Here is an 8,991-nt window from a genome sequence, read left to right as displayed (position 1 = left end):
CATATATGTAGTAATCTGTCACTATCAGCTAGCTCCAATTGAAAATTTTCTTGGAGCAGTTTCATTTGCAAATAGACCAGCTACACGGGCACACACATACACCCTAATTGAGATATCATATTGCTTACATAATGTGGTTATTCAGGTTATTATGATAAATTATTTGACTTATCATTGTAAGCTGTCAAATCCAATGGGTAAACAGATGGCTAGGCTTCCTTTAGATCCAATGTACTCCAAGGCATTGATAGTGTCTACTGAATTCAAGTGTTTGGAAGGAATGTTGACTGATGTTAGTAGCTACACTTGTCTGCAATGAGATGAAGTACATGAGCAATAAGAAGGATGTGATGATGTACTTATGGGCTACAGAGCAGAACCACATATAGCCGTGTCTCCTTTGCTGCAGCAAGGTCAGGAAGCTCCAGATTCATTGCTTCCTGGTCTTTATTTTGTTGGTAAATAAATTGTACTACAGTGAATAACACAGAATGGATCAGAGGGACTTGAGATTTTCTTATGCCTAGATAAATAACAGAGTTTTTTTCTTTATTTTTATTGGAAAAATTGATAGTTTCCTTGATTTTTTTTTGTTCTAGATTAGTAGTAGAGCAGTGCACTGATATTTGTTTTGTGGTGCAGGAGCTTCAAGACAGAAGGCTTCACTGCAACATATTCGTCTATGAGTTTCTCCCCAAATCTGAAATTATTTGCCATCTAAATTTTAATTCCGTGGAGAAAATCAGAGTATTTATCGACTATATATGCTCTATGGATGTTGACAAATTTGATTGCAGGGGCTAGCAATGCTTCATTTCCTACAACTGTTTCTTGTGTTATTACTTCCACAGTGAGTGACAAGTTTGCAAACTCATATATGCCGAGGTCGGCTGCTAATGGGTTGCAGGTGGCCGGGATTGAGGAAATTATATTAGGAAAGGAGTGCTCCCTCTGTTTTGTGGTTCAGCAACATTCTCTATTAGAATGTACATTATATTTGTTTCCTTCTCTATTGATAATTGTAAGTGAACATTTTCTCTCTTAAAGAATAGAAATCAGGACTGCTGTTTTTTTTCAAAATGAATTTACATTTTTAGAGTATTTAATTCTTTAAAACACTATAAAAGCTCATGTTGAGTGTGTAAATTCCCATCATTTTGTTGGAGGTCTGAAAATTGACATTTTCTTACATTTCCTCATTCTTAATTTCCAGATCTGAACTGTGACCGCTGCTTACCGATTCTCACATCCATTTTTATCTGTTTTACAAGGATGCATCCCTTCTTACATGGGGAAGCAGATAACAAGAACGAATAGAGCAGGATGCCAACCTCCTCCAAGGAAGATAACTATGGTGCATGACCTCAAGCAATTGCCACTTTAGATTGGTAACAATAATTGGAAATCCTATAGATTTCTTTTGTTTTCAATTAGTGGTACTGAAGATTGCTCTTGGCACAAGAATAGTGGAAGGTTACAGGTTCTTAGGGAATGTAGTTCTTTTTATTTCCATCATGTTAGAAGTTGCATGTGTAGAATTAATGAAATCGATGAGGTGTGTCAGTATACATGTACAGGATTTATTGTGTGAGTCTCACATATTGACACATGTATGAATAAGTTTCAGTTTTCGATTGGTGTACTCATCATGGCTATATTCAGTGGCGAAGCCACACTATAGCTGGGTAGTCAAGCGACTACACAGCAATTTGGCAGGTCGGACACTACCCCATCTGTCTACCCCGCCGCTAAAAAACAGGTTATGGAAACTGACTAAGACAACAACATTTGTTATCTATTTTGTGTGTGATTTTGACTGGCCCATATAGCAAAGGAAAGTATACACGGGGCGTCCTAATTATAAGTTCCCTAATTAGCCTAATCCTCATATCCCATGATTACTCTTTCTACTACTACTTCTCTCTTTTTCGCCTTCCCATGTAATCCCTAATGGCCAACGGAGGCACAATGGGGGCACAACGCGGGCAGGTTGGAGCACATCATGCACGGATGCGAATGTTGCACACCAAGCACTGACGCCGCCCTCCACCCGGAATCGCCACCGTGAGCACGGCCGCCTCCTAAGCCAGTCTCCTATGGCGATCGACGAGTGCAGCAGGAGTCTAGGACAAGGTCCTTTTTCTTCTATTTGTATGCTACATCTTCTTCCTCTTCCATTTTTTTCACTTATTAAGAAATTAAGGTCTTATTTTTCATAGTAAAAGGTTTGTTTTGTCACTTGTTAGGCCTTATATTTGGTAATGACACCAATGATAAATGGATAAATTTGTTAATGGGTTGCAACCAGAAATATGTGTAAAATGAAGAACGGTCTTTTCTCTTCCTGTTTATTTGTCCATATTATCCATTTAAAAAGCTTGACAACACAAGGTTTGGATCCTAGCACCGCCACTAGCTATATTGTGGAAGAGTTCTTGCGGGTAGTGTTTGAAAGTAGCATACTTCTGTTCTGTGTAATTGGTACTAGATAAAACAGATGTTCCACGTTCTATAAATTGATAGATAAAATGGATGCAGGTGTGACCTTGGGGAAGGAGCCGGACGACAAATGAAAGACTGAGAGGACCAGGGATTCTTCTTTGCCAGTGGTAAGGTGGAGACGATGCTTAGGAAACATGTTGCTTACATCCTCGCTGCTTTTCTTCTTTCAATTTTAGGTACTTTCCAGCAAACTATATTAGGATAGATAATCAGGAAGATATATAATGCGTCTGTGTATGAATTAATTATTACAATAACCTAGCTATCTTGTTAAGTGAAGGATCGAGGCAAACTTATACTGCATGGATGTTGTGTAGCTGATTTGTTGTGATGTTTCAGGGACACTTTGTTTTTCATTTCTAGGACTTCATGTCAGCTTTGGGCCGTGGCTCCCTCAAATCAAGTGGGATGAACACCTCCTACATGTTAAGATGCTCCTTAATTAATGCTATAATATTATATATGATGACATTAAGGGACATTTTCCACGCATTGCTCCTTCTCTTCATTCGGTTTTAGACTATTAAGTACTACTTTCCAGTAATCAATTTGCCAATCGAACAAAATGTGTCAGAAATTGTTCCTCACTAAACTAGGTGAGTGTTGAAACTTTCATACTGTAAAGACATGTTTCAAACTCTTAGGTTCTAACAATATTTTTTTTTTCACGAGAGAAGTTCTAACAATATTAGTGCCACTGATACAGATAAGAAAAATGATATAGTATATACTTGTCTTGGTTTCAGTTTTTGTTATTCATTATGCGTTAAAACCATTCCGCCCAGCCCCCTCTCCCTCCTTCCCGATCAACCCGCCCCTTTCTGATTAATGTGTGCACCAGAAGGCATCGTTTGCCAGGCACTGGACTAACGCGCCAGCTGCAGTGTCGGGAAAAGGGCATGTCCCTCCGGCCTCTGTGCATGTGCCCTAGGTCGCATAGAACCATCAGCGATGGTGGCAAAGAGAAGTGGCAACATGGATGGGTCGCTAGGGGCATGTGAGGATTATTTCTCCCGTTGCAACGCACGGGCATTTTTACTAGTAATGTATAAAATGTCCAAATGAACCCTAACTAATTCCAATTCTTTTACGACACACATATAGTTGCATGTTCACCGCAGATAAAAGGTCTAGCAATTCAAACACTGTCCATTGATGCTGTGACCCCATTATGTAATTCAAATCAAGATGAAAAATCATGTAGATCCCACAGTGTTTATTTTCACCAACCATGTGAGATGCAGTACAAATTATCCTGGAGCACCGTCGGTGTGTAGTACGCCTATATATGGCTAACGCGAGAAGGTGTGTCGGCTACAATCCACAGCTGGCGTGTCAAGCACACTAGCTCGCTCGCCAAATATCATTTCATTGTTCAATCGTCGCCGGTGAAAGATGGGGATGTGGACCCGTGTCGTGAGGGCAACTTCGGCAGCCCACTTCGACGAGAGCGCGGCCACAGCCGCCATGTGTGTGCTAACAAGGTGCACGAGCGCGGCCGCAATCGATGACCAGCCGGCCAAGGTAGCCCAAATGGCCGCTGTTGCTTCTCAGGTGGCGGCAGCAACATCTGCCTCGGGGATAGCAACTAGCGAGAGCGGCACAACAGCTGTTCATTCTGCAGCGGCAGCCTTAGCCCTGATGGAGGCCGCCCACGACCATGTCGAGGCCGCCCACGCCCAGCTCGTGGTGGTCACTGCACAAATCGAACGAAGCTTCTCCGACAACTATCGGCAACCCACAACCGAAGAGTTGGAAATCGCCGAGAGCGTTCAAGCAGCCGTCTTTTCCTCCGCCGCATACCTTGCAACGACGAAGCCTGTCCAAGGCCAGATCGTGGCCGCCCACGCCTAGCTCATGGCGGCCTTTTCCAAAGAGACGGCGGACGCGGATGGCAAGATGCTTGCTGAGTATGGTGCAATGGATGCCATGGAGCCCCTTCCCCAGGAGACAGTCGGGCGCGAGCTGGACATGGAGGAGGCGGCGGAGATCGACGAGCACCAGCTGTAGTAGTACTCTTTGTTTTGTTTAATTAAGAGCACTAGTCTTTAATTTGTTAGGGTAATGTTTAGACCATCTAGCTTAGTTTAATTGCTGAACTTGCTCAATTAAGAAGTGTGGGTGTGTTGTAGTCTCCTTTCTGTGCCCAAATTATGCAATGACGTGGATGACCACTGTAAACATGGAAATTCGAACCAAAATTTTTGACGTTCAAACTCATCACAAACGGGTTAAGCTATCTAAATCATTTGTGATGTTCACATATCATACACAATTCTGAATAAGGGACCGTGTCTGATGACACTTTGCGCGCCAGTTTTTTCGCTTGAGTGATTCCAAATTTTTCGGTTCAAATTTACCTCCCTGCCCCCTCCCACTTACCAAAAGCCACATTTTCCCTGTTTCCGCTTTCCTTTCCAAGTTGAAACCTTCACTCCTTGCTTGAAGTGTTGCCTCCTCGCCGGTGGCCCTCCTTCACGCTGCTCGGCCTCGTCTATCCAGGCAGGTAATCCACACCCGACCCCCATCCTCCTCCTCCTTCCACATCCCACATGCCGCGACCGCCGGTGCGACACCTTCCACCCAAATCACCGACCCCTCCACCAAATAAGCACCGCCCTAAGCCATTGTGCATGTTGTATAGCCAGGAGCTCAAGGAGCTTTTGGAAGCGGAGAAGCACATCGCGGCCGCACACGTGGATGAGGTCGCGATGGCTATCATTCGTGCCAACCCCCAGATCTTGGAGGAGCACCTTGCCATTTGCTAGCTATGCCGGTTAAGCATGCTCGGTTTACCCGTTGCGTGTGATGCTCCTGCCTTTCCTTAACAAATTCTAGCGAGTTGTGGTATCTAATTTTACCATGCAATCTTTTGCTCTAGTGTATATGTTCTATATGTTGTGCAGTGTGGTGCTCACTTATTAACTATTTGGCTAATTAGTTTTCGTCTTCAGTTAACTATTTGGTTCAATTATGCAAATGTGATGTTCAATTCTTCAGGCTGCAATTTTGTATTGTCTTCCATGTGAGAAATAAATCAAATTTATCTTTACAAAATACATGAGAAACGAATACAATTGCTATGTTTCCAAATTGTCAAGCATGCTTGGATTGGTTATACATTGTGCAATGTGGTGCTCAGTTATCATTTTGGTTCATTTGTGTTGTGGTGTTTAATTAACTGTTTGGTTCAACTCTGCAATGCAATGTTCAATAGTTGTGGGTGCATTCTGTTATTGTATACCATGTGAGAAGTAAATCAAATTTGTTTGTACTAAATACATGATAAACAAATACAATTGCTATATTTCGAAGTTGTTAAGCATGCTTGGTTTGGTTTAACTATTTGATCTTCTATTAGGAGTATGTTATATTTTGCAATGTGGTTCCCAGTTAACGTTTGGTTCATTTGATGTGGTGTTTAGTTAACTGTTTGGTTCAATTCTGCAATGCGATGTTCAATTGATGTGGGTGCATTCTGTTATTATATACCATGTGAGGAATACTTGACAAACAAATACAATTGCTATATTTCCAAGTTGTTAAGCATGCTTGGTTTGGTTAAGTGTCTGATCTTCTATTAGGAGTATGTTATATTGTGCGATGTGGTGCTTAGTTAATGTTTGGTTCATTTGTTGTGGTGTTTAGTTAAGAGCTTGGTTCAATTCTGCAATGCGATGTCCAATTGTCATGGGTAGAATTTTGTATTGTTGTGCATGTGAGGAATAAATTGAATTTGGCTGCACTTAATACATGAGAAACATATACAAGTGCTATATTTCCTAGTTCTTAATCATGCTTGGTTTGGATAAATGGGTTTTCCATGTGGCTTGAATTAATCTAATGAATCTGCAATGTGCTTATTTTTCATCAACATATTTTACTGATAGCATGCGAACCCTTACTTAACATATGACTAACTACCTTATATGTGTTGCAGGAAAACAATGGGAAACACCGAGGTTTACAATCGAGGTTAGCACGTGCATAGTCTGTTTTCTAATAGCACATTATTGTGCAACTGGAGGAACCATTCTAATATTTAGGTTTTTTAAAATTTGGTATTGCACATGCAGGTCCTGCTGTCACAGGTTTTGACCCACTGTTCGACCCTTGTTTTCAGGCCTTTCCAAAGCAGTTCACTGATGATTACCTTTCAAACCACTTCTCTGGTCAGGAGGCGAGGAAGGTTTTCATACGACACCCATGGTTCAATATTGAAGTGTTCCTGAAGAGGACGAAGGATGGACGACCAATCATCCACAGGCATGGGCCTAAAGTTGCAAAGACCCTCAACACGAATGAAGGATCAATATTCGCCTTTTGCTTCAGTAGTTTTCCAGTTGAGATGCATCTGTCTATGTACCATCTATGGTTATTGAGAAAATACTATGGGCGATGACCTCAGGCAACGCACATAGTTTCTACGAATAAACCGTGTTGGATCAATGAACAATCACACACGACCTTCTCTTGAAAACGGTTTGCGTTAGGCCACATTGCGCAAATGTTTACCACATAAAAACTGTGTGTGATGGACAGCCTTTGCCACACAGTTTCTTATACGCATCGTGTGTGATGCATTCAATAAAGCAAATGATAAAATTGTTAATATCATGTGCAATGGCAAAGCTATCACAAATGATTTAACGAGGAAAATTGTGTGTTATGTACCTGTAAATGGAAACGTTTTCCTTGGGGAAACTGTGTGGGATGTACGTACGAACGGAAACGTTTAGCGGGGACTGAATGTGTGGGATGTACGGGCGATCAGAAAAAATTTCGTCTGTATAATTGTATTCTTAGCTCTACTGTACATATTACCATATTTGAGTGCTCGCCGGTCGCACACGACCTCATTTTGCCAACCGTGTGTGTCGGACTCAGGGCTGCGCAAACCCTTGAGAGGTTCGAACACTGAGGTGCGTACGAAGAACTCCTTCTTCCCAACCTGCCGGCCCAACGAATCCACAACCTAGCTTGACGAACCCGAGGGACGAGAGACACAACAGTTTACCCTGGTTCAGGCCACCTTGCGGTGTAATACTCTACTCCAGCTTTGTGGTGGATTGCCTCGAGGGGCTGAGGATGAACTAGTACAGTGGGTGAACAGCCTCAAGAGGTGAGGTGTTCTTGAGCTCGATGAGCTAGTGAGGTGGTCATGGTGGAATGGATCCGATCCCATCTATGATGGTGGCTAAGTCCTATTTATAGTGGCCTTGGTCCTCTTCCCAAATGTAGGCGAGAACGGATCTCACAACGGCCAAATTCAAAGGGAGACAACTAGTATAAGTTATCCTGACAAAAGTAGTCTTCGCTTGCAAAGGCTCTGGTGGTGATGCTGCAGTGGGCTCCGCGATGACCTCCGTCTTGTCGTCCTGGCGGTCTTGGTCTCATTGCACCAATATGGAAACCTTTGCCTAATTCCTCAGGACTCCGCGCATGCGCTTGCCTCTTTAGCACCGAAGGGGGAACTGGTACACTACGCCTGCTGGCGCCCGCGTGGCCTTGGTCATCATGGCTTACGTCATGTGAACCTCACGAGGTGCACCTTGCATTGATATCTCTGCTCCTCAGGAGCCATCCTAGTGAGGCCGCCCCCAGGGAGGTCTTGACGTCGTCCGCCCCGCGAGGCTTGGCCCCTCGTGAGGGTCTTGAGCTGTTGTTGCTGAAACTGGGTCGTACCGGACCACCAATGGAGGCATGCCATGGGCCACAAGCAGGCAAATCTGGGTACCCCCATTCCCAGGATGCCGACAGTAGCCACCGGGCCCAAGGCACGCTCGAACTCGGCTTCGAGGCGAAGCTAAAGGGCAAGTGCAGAGCATCGCGGGCCACAACCGCCTGCGGCTTTGGTCGACGTGTGGCAATTGATTGGACGTGGGCGCTTCCGCTTCCCCATGCTGCCTCGGTAACCACTCGACTTGACGGGCCCCTTCCGCATGTACAGGAAAACCATCATTATGTGCGATCGTGGAGGCTGGCAGTTGGCCTCCTCTTGGCTATAAATGAGGGAGGGGGTGGCCTCCTCTTGGCTATAAATGTACAGGAAAACCATCATTATGTCTTCTCGTAGTCCACTTCTTATTCTTCCTGGTCCCTCCATCTTGCTGACTTGCCGGAGCACCCATGGCGCCGATTAGGAGGTTTTCTACAGCGGAGAAGGGAAAGTCCCCCCTCGAGGAGCCTGAGCTTCTCCCACCGAAGAACTGGTCCCAGCACCCTCATGACGTCGAGGTTAGGAAGGAGGTGACGTGGCCCTAGTATGAGTGTCCACCACCTGGCCTCCCACTCCCTCTGTACGGTCGGGCGCAGGGCTTGGGGGAAGGCGGCAATGCTCTACGCCGTGTGATCCGCGGCCACGGGGATCAGACTGGACAGTGCGACCGTCTGGCTCGCAAACCCATGCCGAATGCTCCTCGCATGAGTTCGTGATGTGGGCGGAGATGCCACCGCGCATGTGGATCCGGTTCCCGCGGTTCTTCACCG

The sequence above is a fragment of the Triticum aestivum genome, chromosome 2A (assembly GCF_018294505.1).
Source record: "Triticum aestivum cultivar Chinese Spring chromosome 2A, IWGSC CS RefSeq v2.1, whole genome shotgun sequence".
Taxonomy (NCBI): domain Eukaryota; kingdom Viridiplantae; phylum Streptophyta; class Magnoliopsida; order Poales; family Poaceae; genus Triticum; species Triticum aestivum.
This window is presented reverse-complemented; position numbering follows the sequence as displayed.